The sequence below is a fragment of the Ursus arctos genome, unplaced genomic scaffold, assembly GCF_023065955.2.
Source record: "Ursus arctos isolate Adak ecotype North America unplaced genomic scaffold, UrsArc2.0 scaffold_13, whole genome shotgun sequence".
Lineage (NCBI taxonomy): Eukaryota > Metazoa > Chordata > Mammalia > Carnivora > Ursidae > Ursus > Ursus arctos.
The window spans coordinates 29,331,173-29,350,888 of NW_026622797.1; the positions used below are offsets into that span (position 1 = coordinate 29,331,173).

General features: G+C 39.4%; 1 pseudogene; it reads left to right on the forward strand.

The window, feature by feature from the left end:
* Positions 1-212: 212 nt before the first annotated feature.
* LOC113259680 (ferritin heavy chain-like) overlaps positions 213-19,716 on the forward strand; it is a 132,235-nt pseudogene continuing 112,731 nt past the window's right edge.

The window sequence follows — 19,716 nt, forward strand, 5'->3', positions numbered from 1 at the left end:
GTTGTCTTGAAAATAACCTTGAAAAGCCACAGTGTTCTTTTCATAAAGTGACAGGTGAATGGGAATAGTGATTGCTCATACCATGAAGGCCACTCGCTGTTACTGTCCACTGACCTCCTCTAAACCCCTGGGCCCTGAAGACATTGGAGCGTGCGCCTTCTGTATCCCAGTCAAAAATAGTGAAACCATGAGGGAGGCATTTCTTGTTGATGATGATTCCAATCACCAAACATCATTTCTCAGAATGCCTCCTTTTTCTTCTTTTGGGAATCACCACTGACGAATGGAAAAAGCAAATGGACCTAAACCGCAGCTTGAAGTCAGACCGAGTTCGGAAACAGAGCTTGAGAACGTGGGTTTGTTAGGTCTAGGACACACAGATGGTCAGGGAAGACAAAGCAGCAGAAGTGATAACACTGTCCTGAGACCAATTTTAGAGGGCAGGAGAAGGTGACACTGCCTTCTAAGTGTCTTTTCCCCTGGACTCATAAATATGCCACTTTTGTTCATGTATACAGTTATTAATAAATTAGCTACACTTCTGATGGAACCCTGAAACAAAGCCCCTCATATAAAAAATATATTGTTAAATCTTGACCCGTGGGTTCGAACAGGATGTTTTGGCTGTGATGTCATTTCCAGACTGTCCCCTTCTGAAAGCCAATGATGGAGATTGTTCGAGGTATCTACTCATGTACGTCTTACTAAACCTTGCCAAGATGGACATGGATTCCAACATGGATGTTAGCATCATAATTAAGGGTGAGTGTCAGAATGTTTTACTCAGAGGCAGAGGAGAGCCATATTGTTTAGATGGGATATCAAAGAAGTGACATGTTCTTTCCATGCCCTATAACGTTGACACTTATACCTTAAAGACATTAAATTTGGATTTCGAAGTTTCATTATGCATTGTCACACACGTTAAAACTTTTATATGTGCTGCAGTTAGATTCCAAAGTGTTTTTGCTCATGTAATACTTTCCCAGAACAGCTCTCATATCTTGGCCTGAATGACCAAATACCTTGCTTACTGAAGATTCATCTTTGTAGCCGCATTATTTGACGCCAATGAGATGATAACCAGTTTTATTTGCAGGAAAACATTAATCTAAACAGAAGTATTCAGAACATGTGTGTAGAATCATTGTTCCTAATACGCGTCTATTTCATTATTTTTACTTCTCAGCATCTCACCAAGCTGCCTCTAGCACAATTTCTTGTTAATATAAATAGGAGTGTCCTCTTCAGTCCTGCATGACTGTTTACATAGGCCGTTGATCAATTGTATTTGGATTTTTAAAATTGTCATGGCCGTTAGACAGGAAGGCAATACTTAAAGCACATCCCATTAAATATATTTTTTCCTGGTTTTATTCTTAATTTAATAATTGGGAAATAAGTGATTCCTAAATAGTTTTTGGCTCAAAAACCTACGGAGTTTTTTTTTTTTTTTAAACACAATGCTTAGCTGTGGCTTTTGGCCAACGTTTATGCCTTGCATGTCATTTGTGAATGCTTTCAAATAAAAAATGTGCAGACTTGCGTTTATTTTTTGGCCTCATACACAGCATAAAAGCTGTTTCCATGCTTATTCTAAGCCAGTTCTGTAAAGAGATGTAATGCTACTTAAATTTTAAACAAATCAAGAGTCCCAAACAGGCTGTGTTATGTTATCACATCTGGTCATTCTTTGCATTAAAAGGATTATTCTCAATGTTTTGCAATGTTCGCTGCTTGGACATCCAAAACATCAATAACAGACCAAGACCCTAACAGATCACTAGAGAGAGAATGTAGAGAGTAAAGAATACCATTGAAATACACTTTCATCTCTCAAACTGGTTTTTAAAGTTTTGGGTTCACGGATTCCTCCAAGAATTAAAGGCAAGCAGTAGAGAGAGATGCACATGTATTTACAAAACTTGAATGTGCATCGAGGCTTATCATGCTCCCGGAACCACAGGTCACAGGTTAGAGACCCCTATGACAAATTTGTATGTTTCTATTTTATATCTGATATAGAATATGTATGTATGCACTTATATGCTATTGAATATACATTTATTTATTTTTCCAAAACTTCCTTTAAAATCTCCCCAATTAGCTAAAAGCATGGAAGTCTTGGGTTGTTTCTGTCTACGGGGAAGTTTAATTCTATAGGACCCAGGTAGATGTGCTAATATTTAGGAAGCAATATTTTAATGAAATAAAAGCACGTTAAAAACAAGTAATTGACATAAAGGTAGTTTATTTAACTGCAGTTGGTGAGACCATCTTACCTCAACCCTTTAACAGGTTTTGATTTCAAATGTTCACGACATACCAATTTTCTAGGTAAGTTTGTAAAAAAAAAAAAAAAGTGTGTTTGACCCCTTATGTCTTCAGTAACATCCAGTTCAAAATTTGTCCTTGTGATTCCTGCCTTGGACATGGAAGAAACTTAGAAGGCTATTGTATAATTCCAAAATTATTTGGAATGTGTGATTTAGAATGTATTTGCAGTTTCTAGGTATTTGGGGGTTTTGTACGTCTTTTGCTGATTCCTATTTTAATTCCATTTTTATTACAAAACATACTCCGTATGATTTCAATCCTTTAGACTTGAGTATAACTTGGTTTTTGTATGGCCCATTTTGGTGACTGTTTCAGGTGCACTTGCAAAGACTTTGCATATTACCATTGTTACGTCAATTAGGTCAAGTTGGTTGATACATTGTTATTGACTTTTGTCTACTCATTCTCTCACTTACTGGGACTGGAGTGTCAAAGTCCCCAGATACACTTGTCATACTGGGTTGAATAGTGCTCCCCCTGCCAAATCCATGTCTATCCAGAAACTGTGAATGTGACCATACTTAAAAGTAGGATCCCTGCAGGTGTAATCAAGTTAAAATAAGGTCATACTGGTTAAGGGTGGGCTCTAATCCGATGACTGATGTCCTTATAAAACGAGGGAAATTTGGACCCAGCAACAAAGGGCGGCATGCGAGGATGCACACAGAGTTTGGAGTTACAAAGCCACACAACAGGGAATGCCCAGGATTGCCAGCAATCACCGGCAGCTTGAAGTGGCAGGAAAGGATCCTCCCCTAGCGCCTCCAGAGAGAATATGGCCCTGCCAACCCCTCGATTGCAGACTATTAGGCTTCAGAACTATGGGCAATCAAATGGATGTTAGGATGCTGTAATTGTTTTGACAGATTTCTCTGGAATATTTTAAATTTTTTAAAAATCAAGAATGTTCCATCATGGTGCTATTAACAATCAAAAACACAGTCAGATGCTTTAGCTAGCATAGTGTTACCAATATTTGTATGTATTGTATGTATGAATGGGGTTATCGATGAAGATTTTCCACTAGATATTTGTCTGCTACACTCAATTATAGGGTCAAGTTCAAACAAAAGTAAGAACACGAAGATGCAAACTCACCCAAATCTCGACCTAAGTCATTATTTATCAGTCAGTGATTGACTCAATGCCAAAGACAGTGCTCTGTACCTTTTCAGGATTCCAAAGCAGAATAGAAGCAGCCCTCTTCTTGAGGTGTTCCCAGCAGAGTATGGGAGAGACACCTGTAACCAGTGACATCACAATATAGGCGACCAGTACTCTACTCATGCAACAAATGTGATATTTTGGAAATGTTTCTCAATTAATGTTTCCTTATTCGCTAGCCAAATTTTCTCTCCCTGCTCCTCACCCATCTCCATGGTTTAGGAAAGAGGTTGACCAAAGCTATTCCGAAGGAGGTAAAGGTCAGACTGCAGCAAGAGGGGAAAGTTGGCCCCTTCCATTTTTGGAAGGTAACAGGCAGAGGAGCGAATAAAGGGTGCAAGGGTATGGAAGACCTGTGTCCCAGCTTCTGTCCCGGGGTAGAAATTCCAGGTCCAGGACAGCTGATCACAAGAGGGCTGTGCGGGTTATGGGTTCCGCCCAGGGAGAGGCGCTGGGTGCTCTTCAAGGGAGCGAGAGCATGAAGACGGCGCGCACCACTGAGGCACGACTCCACAGAAGATGGACGAGTCGTGTCTGGGCACAAGGGGCCACGGACAACACAAAGGCGTCTGTCACAGGCGCAAGACAGCTCTTTCCCCACTCAAAGCAAACCCCAAACGTAGGAGCTCTCAGCGAGTCCCCTGTGGAGATGGCGCCCTCTGGAGGATAAGAGAAGAGGGGTAGAATCAGAAGAGGCCAGCCTTGGCTGGAAGAGACAAAATAAAACCCAAAACACCTGGATATTTATGCAAAAAAGACTCCTTAAACTGGAAGGCAGGGAGAAGCTGTGAATTTTCAAGTCAGAGCCGCGACCCTATCTCTCCTTCCATCTCACTCACAGTGTGGGAGTGTATCAGGAAAAATGGGGCCCACCGATACTTACCTCTGATGTGAGGAGACCATGTTTTCTTCTCAAGTGTTCTTAAATCAACTGGGAGGATAAAGACAGTTGAAGTGTTTGTCTTATATATTTTAATTCTCTCCCACTTGTCCCTGCAGGCAAAGGCTTACACAAAATAGAATATATCCAGGAGTAAAATGCCCCTGAAATTAATATTTCTAACTGTGCCCTTTCTAAGGATGTATTTACAAAGGGTACACCTGATTTCTTGATGTTTTGTATTTTGTTATTCGACTCATGCACCTCTGTCTATAAAGGCCTAAATGCCATTTCTCTCTGCCATTATTACCTCTTTTGATGGTTTGATGCCTCCCATTACAATAAAGCAAAAGAGTATAACTGATCTGTAGTATAATTGATCACTACTGGAGGAAAAGGTGGCACGGAGCATTCTAGAGCACCAGGTTTGGCAGGACAGATTTAGGGCTGGACTTGTCACCAAATAAAGATGGGCTTCTCAGAGCACCAGCTAAGCAGGGCACCAAAAGAAGTAGGCTAAGGAGGAAGGAAATGGGTGATACAGGCTCAGAAGTCAAACAAGAAACTATTTTATTGTGTCATATTGCAACTTTTGTATCGCTTGAAAGATAAAATTGTCTTTAGAATATTTAACTTTATTTTTATTTTAAATTACACATGAAAGGCATCCAAATCTTTTTAGTGCTTATGTCTACTATAAGTATTACCTGGCCCTATGAAGAATAATGCATTTTTTTTTCTTTAAAGTAACAATAAGACAAGGATACGTTCCCAGCTCATTTTTAGAGGACATCTTTGGATTTTTATTAGGTAAAATGAGAAGAAAAACATGAGATTTTGTCTGTCCTTCAAGAAAGTGATTTGTGAAGGGCAGGAAAGGACCAGAACTTACTCTCCTGCAGGCTTCTACGTAATTTTCCCTTTCTCCTTGTGAAGGGCTATTAAACCACATTTAAGTTATGTCATTGAGTTTCCAAAAAGACACATGCCTTGGGGATGTGTGCTTGTTTTGTGTGTGGGGGGGTAGGGGAGGTGATGGTGGGCAAGGGAGAGCAAGGTGAGACCCGACCTCTCAGACTAAGGTGATCCAGTTTCCAGGAAAGAAATGAGGTGTGAGTCATGTAACTTTTGAATAACGGAACAGGCTTGTGAAGAATCACTGTGCCTCCAACACCCCTAACTGCAGAGAAGGCGTGGAGTCACTGGGTCACCGCTATGGACAAGAGCAGGTTCCAGATCCGGTATGTGACCAGGGAGTTGGTCATAAGACCTCCAGGTCTTATTTTCCTTCACAACAGGGGTCAGAAAATATAGACACTTGTCTCACTGAACTCTTTCTCTTCTTTTACAGGATTTATATAGTTAAAAGATAGATGCGTGTAAGATGAGATAAAGAATCTATCATCCATCTATCTATCCATCGATCCATCTATCATCTTTATCTCTCTACCTATCTTTAACTATATCTCTTCCTTTTCACCTGAGTACGTATGGCTTTCCAGTGCCTAGTAAGGTGCTCTGCACATAGTAGCACTCAACCGATGCTATATCGACTACCTGAGATATCTGAAAATTATCCATGAATCTTTGCTACTCTCTTTTTAAGGGTAATATTATAAAAATTTAAAATGTACAAAGTTATCTCAAAACAGCCAATGGGTTAGTCACTGATAAGGATAGGATGACGTCTAAGTGCTCATGGTGCTGGGCGACATACCAAGTACTCCACGTACGTCGTATCCCCTGATCCTCAGAGGCCTGAGAACGTTAGGAAGTCTTGGGCCTTTCCGTGTGGTAGGCTCCGTGCTAAGCACCTTGACAGTGTGTACCATTCAATTTATTTTCCAAAAAACTCTTAGAAAGTAGGAGCTACTATCAATTCTACTTTAAACTGAGAAAATTGAGGCTTAGAAAGGTTAAGTGATTAGCTTAAAGTCACACTGCTAGTCAGCAGTGGCACAGGGATTCCAGTGGGAAGTCTGGTCTTAACCACATGTTACTTTTTCCCATTTGATGAGGAATTAGTTGAGGTTTTTTTAGAAGTAAGTCAAATCATGTTACTCCTCTAATCAATAACGTCTAGTAACTTACCAGTTCAATGAAAGAAAAATCCATAGCCCCTATCACCACGTAGATGTTCTCTGTTACTCTGATATCTCCTCCTACTCCTTGCGGCCTCTCCAGCCCCCATCGCTGAATCTCTGCTGGCCCTTCAACCGTCCAGGCAAGGCCCCGCTGACTAAGGGCCTTTGCACTCTCTGTTTCCTCTGTTGGGAATACTTCTTCCCAGATAATCACAGGGCTCACTCTCTGGCCTCCTTAGGGCTAGTCCAGCATCACATCAGGTGACTCCTGATTATCCATTCCAAGTTCCCACCTTTCCCCCTCCCCCCAATCTCAGCACTCCCTACCCTTCTTCCCTCATGCTTTATATTTCTTCCTGGATATCCATGCATATTGTTAGACTCAACCACTTACTAATGGTCATCTCCTCTCTCTAAAATATAAGCTTCACTGAGAGCAGGTTGTGTGTGTGTGTGTGTGTGTGTGTTTAATTTTTGTTATTTTTATCGTTGCAGCACCAGCATTTAGAATAGAACCTAGCACACTCATGGGTGCTCAGCAAGTATTTGAATGAATGACAAGAGTCTAAGAAACTCACCCAAGGTCACACATTTAGTAATAGGCAAAGTGAAGCTTCATTACAAATCCAGTATTGAGTTTATCCACGTATCGAATGCATAAAGTGTCTTCCTGGGCTCTTCTTAGTTCCTTGGGCTTTAATTATAGTAGGTCCGGTGAACGTGAATAAACAAACCAAACAGGAAAAAGGCAGCATTTGTTACTGTCTCTTAAAGTGGGATACTTTAAAGTGAGATCAAATCAGAGGCCAGGTCAGGGAAAGGGGACACTGGTCTTTAACAGAAAGGGAGTTGACAAGTGATGAAGTAAGGAATGTGCTGATGTTTCTGGGCTGCGTGGAGGGGCAAAGTGTGGGAAGGTCCTGAATGAAGTTGGTGTTGGGTTAATTAATTAGGGTGGGATGCCTGCACATTAAGGGGAGGAAGGAACCGAGGGGATTGATTTGGAGTGGACTGGAGTCTCAAGTAGCAGTTACAAAGGATCTTGGAGGCACAGGAAGGATGGGAGAAGTGCTGGGTACAGCTCAATTTGGCGAGTGGCCAAAGAAACATGTCAGATATTCGTGAAAACAGGCCACAGCTGCTGCACTTTACAAGCTACATGTCAGGCCTTTCCTTAGCCGCCCCCCACCCCGCCCCATCCTGCGTCCTGTAATAGTCATTTTCTTCCTAAGACGACCAGTCATAATTCAGTTCTCACTTGAGGGCATAAGCTGAGGAAAGGGGACGCTCGGGCTTCGTTGCTAATGGAAAACGGCTCCCAGCATTAATGAAAACCCAATCTCTACTGAAACTGAGATTTTAAATGTTAGTGTATTAAGGTCCCAACTCTTTTGTTCCCAGGATAATTTAAAAAATTGTGGTTACTCTTCTTTAATCTCATGATATCTAGACTTGTCATTTCTTTTTTTTTATAATAATTTTTTATTATGTTATGTCAGTCACCATACAGTACATCCCTAGTTTTTGATGTAAAGTTCCATGATTCACTACTTGCGTATAACACCCAGTGCACCATGCAATACGTGCCCTCCTTACTACCCATCACGAGCCTATCCCATTCTCCCACCCCTCCCCGCTGAAGCCCTCAGTTTGTTTCCCAGAGTCCGTAGTCTCTCATGGTTCATTCCCCCTTCTGTTTACCCCCCCTTCCTTCTTCCCTTCCTTCTCCTAGACTTGTCATTTCTGAGTCCTAGAATCCTTAAAGCTATTTTTTGCTCTCTTCCACGTCAAAATGTATTTGTGTATTTTGTCTACTTCTCCATCCTAGAGAAAAGATTCTAGATAGTTCAAGGTAAAACATACAAATGTATACACGCTTACATATACACTGGGCATTTAAACACAGAAAGAACAAAAACATTAAAAGTCATACATATTGTTACTGTAATAAAACTTGGTGAACTGCTTGGTGGCATTTCTCCCCTCTCCCTCCTTCTTCCCCCTCATAACATGGGCAGGGTTTGATTCCAGGCTCTGACACTTCCTAGCTGTGTAACCATGCCCAAATATTTGAGCCTTTATGCTCCTTAATTACCCTCATCTGTAAAATGAGGCTAAAACTAATTCTGAACTAAACAGGCTTTAGTAATATTTAATTGGGTAAATTAAATACAGATCATATCTATAAGAGTATTAAGTGTGAAATATTGCTATTGTTTATAGACACTGTAAATACTTAACATTTTTGTGCTCTCTTAACCTGTTAACATACAGCACGTAGAAAAGAACCCATAGAGAGGTATCAAAGTACTTCTTATCATGTTGAGGAGAAGAAAATATAATTATAGCTCTGGTCAATTGATATTTCTTGTTCCTGATGAAATTTGTAAGTGTATACGGCATATGGGAAGCTCTTCTACTTAGGGAAATAAAAGTCAATAAAAAGTAAGAGCAGGTTCAACATTCAGAAATGAATTCTATTAATTTTTCCTGTTATCAGCTTGTCTTTGTGACACTGCTCAAATGCTGAGTGAAGTTATTTCCTTGAATAGCACTCATTTGCATGCTGAGATGACATAAAACATAAGATACAAGAACTTTTCACTCTAGAAGAGGGAAGCTGATGGTTTATTAAGCACATCCACTAAGAATGAAGGTTTGAATCCAACTCACTTTCTTCCTTGAGTGTCTTCTAACACGAACTGATCCCAAGCTTATGAGGGTATCGTAAAGCCTGGGAATAAGATTGCAAAAAATGCTGAAGTCAAATGAAATCCTTTATATATTATTGATGAATACATTCACTTGTTGCTAATTCTGAACACTTCATTGTTAGACCAATTGTTCTGTGGTCACTTGATTATTTAAACCAAAGTACATTATTGAGCACCAATCAGATGCTAGACATGGTTGTAGGGGCTGGATATGAAGGTCGAATGAGACAAGCTTCTCCCCAGTAGAAAACCTTGTGTAATAGGGGAGATACAAATTACCTTCATCTAGTTACTATGCTCATGGTAATGGTGTGTTATCAATACCGGTCTATTTTTAAGAGGATGCTAAAAAGAGAAGAATTCTACTAGAAGTATGGGGCATGGGTGGCCTTGAAGGGTGAATAGAGGTAACAAAGTCTGAACTCAAGGAACAAGCAAACAGTACTTGGTATTTCTAGTTCGTGCGAGTAATCTGGTGAAGCAGGGGTATAGGTTGGAGGTGGAGCCTGTCATAATATGTGGCTGGGAAAGGAAGCAAGTCTTAAGCTAGGCGACGACAATGAAAAGGGAGAGGAGAAGGTTTGTTGGACACATTTTTGAGGTACGATCGACAAGACTTCATGACTGATGGCTCTACTGATTTAGGGGCCCAGGAATTGGAGATAACGTGGCTTGGGTTTTTGACACTAACAAGTTTGTTTTTGTTTTGCGAGAATGTATGCATTGATAAGTCAGGCTGACATATTTTGAGTTTGATTATTTTGTCACCATGCAATCAAAAGTACCTTTGCCCTATTACTTCTGGTGCTCAGACGGTCACAGCATCCTAACCTATAGTTGGCCTGGGTCATGCACCCCATGGTTTCTCTGGCTCATCTTCCCCGTCTATAGAATGTCTTCTGAGCTCTTGGTTTTTAACTCTAGTGACGAGTAATGGAATTGACTAGTGCTAACCCAAATAAAACACAAACAGCTCTTCTACAATTCAAATAGGTCACACATCAAGAAAATGTTATCTATTCCCCTGGGTAGAGTATTCAGGGAACTATTTTGGGTCTTGCAAACTTCCAAATCTTTCACGAGACACAAGAATTAGCAAAGGAAAGTAAAAAGGCCATTTTAGCACACCAGGAAACTTCACTCAAGTCGCAGATATGTTCCTGTTTCTGAGAATTAAACACAAGTCAATAAAGATTAACTAAACTGCTGGAAATACAACTAAATAAAAGCTGAGACTTTAAAGAATGTGCGCATTGCCAGGGGTTTGGCAAGAAGCTCCTGCACGTTTCTTCCTGCTCTATTTCTTAGTACATTTCTTTAAAAATCAGCTCTGGCTGATGAACGAAGATCCTCTATTAATGGATTCTGGAGCACTCGGGCTGTGTGCACAGTTTGCTTCTTAAACTCAAAACCCCACTTCGTATTACTGACGCATAAGCTTTTTTTTCCTGGTTGAAAATCATTTTTGAAATTATAGTATAAGATGCAAACATATAAAAGTACCATCCATCAAACAGAGCTAATTTCAAGAGTCTTTGAAACAAATGACGGCAAATCTCTTTTTGGTTTGTCAATTTGTAGTCAGATGTCAGGCTAAGTATTTTAAGTATGTGTAATTGTGCATAATTTTAGAGAATAGGCATCTCATCTGTAGGCCCAAGAAACCAATAAATTTTTTAAAATTTCAATTAACATCGTCATTTCGGTCCTGTTGTAATTTACGTGTGTTTTTTTTTTCAGGATGAGGATAGAAAATGAAACTCAGACTAATCGATTCTGTTCCTTATATGAAGCTTCACTACAAAGGTAGACGAAAGTGAGAAGATTTAAATTACTCCACAAACTAGAATAAAGTTTCAAATGACATGTGCAGGTGGAATTATTTATGCTAGTTCTTTTAATTACTATTTCTAATTGAAAAATGGATTTAAGTCATGGGAACCATGCATATTTCAAATGTTGGGATGTCTTTATTGGAGAGAAAGAAATATAGAATACCTTGATCATATGCTTTTTTATACGTAAAGTCTGTTTATGGTTTAAAATATGTCCAAAAAGTCTTATTTTTGGTTTACCAAAAGAATCAAGGCAGCATTGCTGGTTGCTCTACTTACAATAGTGATGGGTCTTCTCTGGCAAAATCAGTTTCCTTATTCCTCTTTTTTTTTTTTAACATTAAATCTGATAATTTAACAATGGCCAGAAAAAAGTGAGAACATTTTTTTTTAATCCTAAAAGACTTAAGAAGATACTTAAAAAAAACTTTAGTACCTGGAGAGTTAATTTAAAAATAGATTTAAAAAGTATTCCAGACTTGACCAACACTCTTATGTCCAAGTTCCTGTTAGTTTTTATAATTTCGTTTCCATTATTTAAAAATTTGAACCACATTAGCACAAACCATAGAAAGAGTAAAATTAGTTAGTCTTGGTTGAAAATTGTCATATTGTTTGAAATTGATTATTTCAGTTTTATTTTTTCCTCAGTTAATGTTACTATGCAGAACCGATGCTAAATCAATTGTCAACAAATGGAATGTTCCCTGAGGTTTAACCTCCATTTCTCACCGTAGCCAAAGGTCTCATGTAGTTCCTTAAATGACTAGAGTTCCCTACTGGAGAACCTTCTTTCCTTGTTCTGGAGTTTTCTTACTTTCTCCCTGTTAAAACATTTTTTTTTTCTTTCTCTTGGCCCTGAATTCTGTTTCCAGACTATCATTAAAACATTAGTGACCAAAATGGCTTAATAAGTTCTACTTTCCAGGTACATCTTTTTTTTTCAATGCCAAATCAAAGTAATGCAAGGGGGAAAAAATCAGGTATGCTTTTTTCAAGGGGAGATTTTTCAGTACTTTTTCTTTTTCTTTAAGAAGGCTCCATGCCCAGAGTGGAGCCCAACACTGGGCTTGAACCCACCACCCTGAGATTAAGACCTGAGCTGAGATCAAGAGTTGAATGCTCAACTGACGGAGCCACTCACGTGTCCCGTTGTACTTTTCTAAATTATGCATGTAGAATCTGCTTGCCTATTTTTGATATTGGATTTCTGTAATCATCTCACAATGCGTTTTATGGGTCAGAGTTTGAACCCATACAGGAGAACTAACTTTATAGGCATTGTCATGCTCTAGGGCAGGGATTCTCAACCAGGAGTGATATCCCTACACTTTACCTCCCGCCCCAGGCATATTTGGCAATTCTGGAGACATTTTTCATTGTCACAACTGGGGAGGAGCTACTGGCATCTAGTGGACAGAAACCAAGGATGCTACTCAACATCTTATAATACAAAAGGGCAGCTTCATAGAACAAAGAATTACTCCCACAGATGTGAATAGTGTCAAGGTTGAGAAACCCTAGAATAGGGTTTGTCAGCCTGGGAGGCAGATAATTATTCTGGCTGAAAGGCTTTCCTTTTAGTCTGGAGTCAGAGGTGAAATAAATTTTGATTTTCTACCCAAAGTGGTACAATCATACTGAAAGAGTATACTAATTTTTTGCTTTGGTAGCGATAAAGGATTAAAATACATATACTTTCAAATTTAGATTTAAATTAAACGGTCTGTAATAAATCAAATAGTATACTTGACAGTATTGCCTTGATCATTAATATCATTAATATCACTTTTAGAAGTTATGTTTTAAGTGTTTTTTGTGTGTCTTGTTTCCCTCCTCAGATTCTTTTTATTTTATCTTATTTGAGACAAATAACTCATCAAGCCTCTGGGGTTTGTTTAGCTGTGCAAAATTCATTAATGATACTGTATTTTTCTCCACACTTTTAAGTTACATCTTTTTTTATGTTTGAGTTCCTCAAATCTTTCCATGGTTTGTGTCATTCATTAATTTATTCATTAAGTAAACGTTTATTAAGTGCCAACTGTCCAGACATTGTTCTATATGTCAGTGTCCTACAGTAATGAATAAAATAGACAAAAATCCATACAGCCAAGGAGCATATAGTCTAGTGGAGTGCGATAATAGACAATGCACCAAAAAGTTACATAGGTATGAGTGCTTTAGTCACAAGTAAAGTAAGAAGGGAGAGAAAGAGAGCCATGGTGAGGGGCTGAGGATGAAAGTCTAAGTAAGTTGGCAGGCAGAGACTCACTGAGAAGGTGATATTTGAGCAAATACCTGAAGAAGAGGAGGGAGGGAGCCATGTGGCTGAGAGAAATGTGTTCCAGGAAGAGGAAACTACAAGTGCCAAGTCCTGAGGCTGGAACGTACTTGGTATATTTGAAGATGGCAGAGTCCATGTGGCTGGAAGAGAATAAAGCAGAGATGAGGAAGAGGGCAATGGAGTCAGAGAGGCAATGGACGGGAAGATCAAAGTTTGGGAAGATTTGGAAGGCTGTTCAAAAGATTTTGACTTTTACTCTGAGTGAGATGGGGAACCATTCGAGAGTTTTGAGCAGAAGCATGACAGAGTCTGACTTGTGTTTTAAAATGATCACTTTTGGACACTACATGGAGAATAGACTAGAAAGACAAGGGCAGAAGCAAGGAGACCAGTAAGGAACCTAGAAATCGTGGTTTGGACCAGAATGCTAGCACTGGTAAGTGGCTTATTGATTTATTAATATATTGATGATTAGATTTATAAAAAAGACAAGACCCAAAAGTTTTAGCTGAATTAACTAGAGGACTGGTATGGTAGATAGTTCTACTGTTTACCAAATATTTCGGCTTCCTTCAGTGTCGAGTCCCTTCCTGTGGGAGAACCCTGCACATCTGTCTGCTTGAATTTGGGAGGTCATGTGACTTGTTTGACCAATAATAAGTAAGCGGACGCTTTAAGGGCTAGCATTTGGCTTACCACATCACATTTTCTTCAGCTACAAAGCCAGCAGTGCTCCAGCTAAAGGCTGCTGTGTTAGTTTGGTTCCTGGAGCAAAGCCAATGTGGCTTATAGCTGAAGAGATGCACTGGTGATATGTGGCAAGAAAGACATCTTTGTTGTTGGAAGCCAATAAAGTGTTCAGGTGGCAGCATCACCCAGGGTAGCCTAATAGAAATGTAGTTGGCATTCACTGAAATGAAAACATCTGCTAGACGTGCAGGTGCTATGTATGTTTGGAGTGACCAGGAGTTCAGTTTTGATGAGTGAGATTCAAGACGCTTATTAGATAGCCAAGTGGAACTGTTGAGTAGCTAGTTGGATATAAGGGGCTGAAGTTCAAGAAAGAAGTTCCGGCTAGGAATCTGCATTCTCATCAGCCGGAGATTGAACAGAATTACCAGCGGGGTGAACGAATGGGTAAGAAGTCCAGGAACTGAGTATTCCCACCACTAACAAATGAGACTGAGAAGTGCAGCTGGTAAGGTAGGAAGATAACCAGGATGTGAGGTGTACTGGAAGCAAAGTGAACAAAGTATCACAAGAATGATCATCTGTGTAATAGGGTACTGGTAAGTCAAGCGGGGTCAGGACCAGGAATTGACCTTGGGATGCAGCAATGTGGAAATCATTGATGATCTTGCCACGTGCCGCTTAGGGAGAGTCATCTGGAGAAAGCTTGAATGAGATGGGTTCAGGAGACATTGGTAGGAAAAGAGTGAGTCAGCAAGGGTAGATAACTCTTTCAAGAAGCTTTCCTATTAAGGGGAGTGGAGACAAGATGAAAAGTGAAATGGGGTCGAAAAACTCTTGGTGTTTTGTTTTGTTTTGTAAAATTGATGAAATAACAGCATATTGATATGCTGATGGGAATGATACAGCACGGTGGGAAACAACTGATGGGGCAGAAGAGAGAGAGGAGAATAGCTGGACGAGATGTCTTTTACTAGGTGAGAAGGGATTGGATGTGGTACACAAATGGGGATGTTAATTGTGACAGGACCACACAGAGTTCATTTATAGGAACAGGATGGAAAGAAGGCAGGTGGACGCAGATGAAGGTCCATGGGTACCGGCTGTTGGAGTGAGAACTTGTGGCACTTCTGATTGTTTCTATTTCTCCTTAATATTGGAAGCAGGGGCATCCATTGAGAGTGAGGGTGGGTGAAGAGCTGCTGGAGATTTGACATGGTTGTGTATTTTTCTCCATCCATGTTCAGCTGGATGGGGGTAAGTATGGAGTTGGGAAAAATGCATTTAGCCACGGTGTGAAGTTGCCCCACAAATCCAACAGAGCAAAGGAGGATACAAGATTTAAGAGTATATTGAGGGGTGTAATTACAAGGACTAGGCACAGAATTTTAGAAGGGAAGTGAGGAGTGAGAGAGTGAAGAGGTATTCCTATGAATGCATTGTTGAAGTTGGAGACTAGAAGGAATAAAGTACAAAAATAAAAGTTGTTGGTTGGAAAATGGGCTGCTTAAAGTCTAGATTATAGAAAGGCTGTGATAATTCCTAATGACAGCATCTAGGGTTTGTCTATGAAACTGAGCAACTGAGTAGGGCATAGGACAAGATCTTGGAAGTTATTGACTCTGAAGCTACTCTAGTTCATCCAAATTCTTCTCTTAAACATTTCCTCTCATTTAAATCCCTCCCTCAATTAAACTCACTTCATTTCTCATGACTTTGATCCATATAAATTTTAAATTATTGGAACAGATTTCACAGTTGAGTTAAAGTAAACCTTGAAGCATCACGAGGAATCACTTTGGCTTACTTTAGATTTATATAGAACGAAAATATACAAAGTCACGTTGAATAAGGAAGGTGTTTGTTGGGTATTATTTCAATAACTGAAATCGGTTCCTATCAAAGATGCACTAATCATTTATTAAAATCTGAATATATTAGAGTGTTAAAAATTGGTTATTTGTTCAGTATTTGGCTTAATGCCTTCTTTTATAAGTTATTATCTTGGGATATCATCCCTCTCAGCATCATCTACTGAATTACTGATATCCTTAAGACATTGGCTAATATTGCAGTCACTAACTATTATGTTGTGGAAATCAGACACAGAGACAAGAGGTATCTAACTATCAAAAAAGGTGAGTCTGTTGTTTATCTTAAACTCTGGAGAAAGTTCTGTTTTTTACGTGACAAATCATAGATGTTAACTTTGAAAATCAAAACACCAAGTAAATTTTGAATGCTTAGAAAAAGTTGGTGGTAACTCCTTTTTTTTCTCTTTTTTTAGGGGGGGCAGAGATAGAGGGAGAGAGAAAATCCCATGCGGTCTCCATGCCCAGCATGAGCCTGATGTGGGGCTCGATCTCACGACGCTGAGATCATGACCCTGAGATCATGACCTGAGCTGAAATAAAAAATCAGACGCTTAACTGACTGAGCCAACCAGGTGCCCTTGATGGTAACCTTTTGACCACCTTCACCCATTTCCCTTTCCCCCACCCCTGTCTCTGGCAACCACCGATCTGCTTTCTGTTTCTATGAGTTCAACCTTTTTCAGATTCCACATGTAAGTGAGATCACTTTTGCCTTTCTCTTCCGACTTACTTCACTTAGCATAAAGCCTTCGAGGTCCATCCATCTTGTCACAAAGGGCAGGATTTCTTTCTTTTTATTGATGAGTAATATTCCATTACATATCTATCTATATATATACACTCACCACATCTTTATTCATTCATCTGTCAGTGGACACTTAGGTTGTTTCCATGTCTTGGCTGTGTAAGTAACGTTGCATGAACATGGGGTGTGGATATCTCTTCAAGACAGTAGTTCCAGAGGTGGCATTGCTAGATCGTATGGTAGTTTTATTTTTAATATTTTAAGGAACATCTATTTTTAATATTTGATGTTTTCCATAGTGGCTGCACTGATTTACATTCCATGGGCCATCGTTTTCATTCGCAATGTTTCTAGCCATTTGTTCTGGTTTTCCATAGCTATGACATTAGTTCAATCTTATGTCAGTAAGTAAAGCCCAAACAGTGGTTCTAAACGAGGATGAGGGTGGAGGAGTTGTGGAATCAGCTTGGGGAGGTTTTCCAAACTGCACATTCTTAGCTCCATTATCTCTGCAGAGACGTGGATATTTTCCTACAAACTCCCATTTCAGAATCACTTATCTAGAGCACATCCGCAAGTTTTTCTTTGCTTCCAATTGGCAAAATTTAAACCAATACTTAAAAACTAACATTTTTGCTAAGTGAACAACTCTATTGAGCATTAGAATGTAGTAGAAAGGGGGTAATACGTTTTTTAATATTTTGGAGCTTGGCGTTTCACAACCTTTTTATTTAACTGTATTTTGAATCTTAGTTCAACCATCCCAGTCGTATATATCCATAAGCGACTGTATTTTTTTTCTAGAATTACTCCTTTAGGAATAGGGAGGGTACGTGGCGGAGGGAAGATACTGTGCCATGCATCTGTCAAATAGCTATTTATCTTGCTACTATCACACTTTCAGTAATATTCATTAAATATCATGGTGCACGTGTCGTTGTGCTAGGCACTATTTGCACTTGCCAATGGTGCAACGCAATTATGTCCCGTTTCCATCACGAGCTCTTCCAGTTCTCTGTGGGAGGAACCAGTGTCTTCTTTTTCACTCTCTCGGTGGGTGGTCTGTTGATTTGGGCTGACACTGCGCCATATGTACTCATTTGGCTAAGCTGTAATTACACCAAGACTCTGGCATTTCTCGCTTTGTCTACAGTAAGACTCAGTGAGAGAGGAGATGAAGAATTGATCACATATACAAATATTTGATGCAGAAGTAATATGTTGGGGACAGAGAAACTCTTGATGAATGAAAACCATCTGAACAGAAAACAAAATAAAAACTAAAAAGAAAGAGATCAGGATTATATCTAATAAGGAAATGACTAGCTCAGATGTGCAGCAGCCGCACTGCAGATTTTGAAATTGAGAAAGAAATTATATACTATCCTGTACTATTAGTTCTCCAACTAGAGAGGACACTGAGGTCAGGATGTAAATATTAGTTAATACATATTTCAAAAGTCTGGGATTTATTATTATGGTGTTTAGCACAGACTAGATGGTCAGTAAATAATAGATGAATCAAAGAAATCCAAGGGGAAAATGCAGCTATAGGTATGACATTTTTCCCCCCACTGCTTAAGCCTTAAGCCTAAGTAAGGGATTTGAGTGAGTGACCGTGGCAGGAATAGTCAGCTCTCTACCAAGGTCCAGGCCCTCCTCTGCTTTAGTAAAAGGATGGTAGCCAGACAACGCCTAGACTTCACTTCCTCTTATCCCTTGTCTTTTGAGTGGAAATGACTTGTGTCAATCTGGGCTGGGATTTTCAGAAGTGTGTGGGGTCCTCCACATTCTCTTTCAGGTTCTGCTAGTTGGATAGAGATGATGCGTCCTTAGAGGATGGAAGAGCCACACAATAGATTGGGGAGAGAACCGCCCTAGCATGGATATTAGCTCTGGATTGTGCAAATGAGAAATAAATTTCTACTCCTTCGAATTTACTAAAATTCCCAGACCACTTTGTCTAAGTAGTTTAGCTAATCCTAACTAATGCAGTTTTAAAATTTGGTGATGGGTAGTAAGAAGGGCACGTATTGCATGGTGCACTGGGTGTTATACACAACTAATGAGTCATCGAGCCTTACATCGGAAACCGGGGATGTACTGTATGGTGACTAACATAATATAATAAAAAATCATTAAAAAAAATAAATAAAATAAAATTTGGTTATATATTTAATGATAAAAAATCTTCATGACTCAACCAACAAAATACTAATCAATGCTTAAAGTAGATTCAGATATATATTATGTAATGTATTATGTAATGCTACATAAGGATTAAAAAAAGGATACTATGACCACTTTCAAAGAAGGGAAACATTTTTAAAGCATAGGATTTGGGGAGCAAACATATAGGACAGCGACTGTATCTCACACAAAGATCTGGGTTTCTGGTGCTTTAAAACGACCTGAGTTCCAGTCCTGATTTTGCCATTCTAGTAGCTGTGTGATCTCGGGAGCCTGGGCTTTGGATTGCTCATCATCAGATGATGAAGTCTAGACTACAGCTACTTCTAAGGAGGCTGTATTTAGGGAAGAAACCCTATTTTTATTTTTTTATCTTTATTTTTATAAGATTTATTTATTTATTTATTTGACAGAGAGAGAGCCAGCCAGCGAGAGAGGGAACACAAGCAGGGGAAATGGGAGAGTAAGAAGCAGGCTCCCAGCGGAGCAGGGAGCCCGATGTGGGGCTTGATCCCAGGGCCCTGGGATCACGCCCTGAGCTGAAGTCAGACACCTAACAACTGAGCCACCCAGGCGCCCCGAGACCCTGTTTTTAAAGTAAGAGTTGCTGTAGTTTCTTGGCCAATTTAAAAATGTAATCAGCTTTTAGTTAGCTTTGTCCTGTCATAGCCTGCCTCTGTTGCTTTATACAATATTCATTCTTTGTGAATTGCAGGTAGAACTTCATTAGATTTTCTCAAAACCATTACTTACTCAGTTTCTGTCAGCTTCTAGCTTCAGAATATAATTTTTTTAATTTTCAAAATTAGTACTACATGGAGTACATCTATTTATTTCTATATTTAGTAGTATAATGAATAAATGCACTTATTTGTGTTCAATAGTAATTGAATAAATGTAATAATGTTTAGTAGCA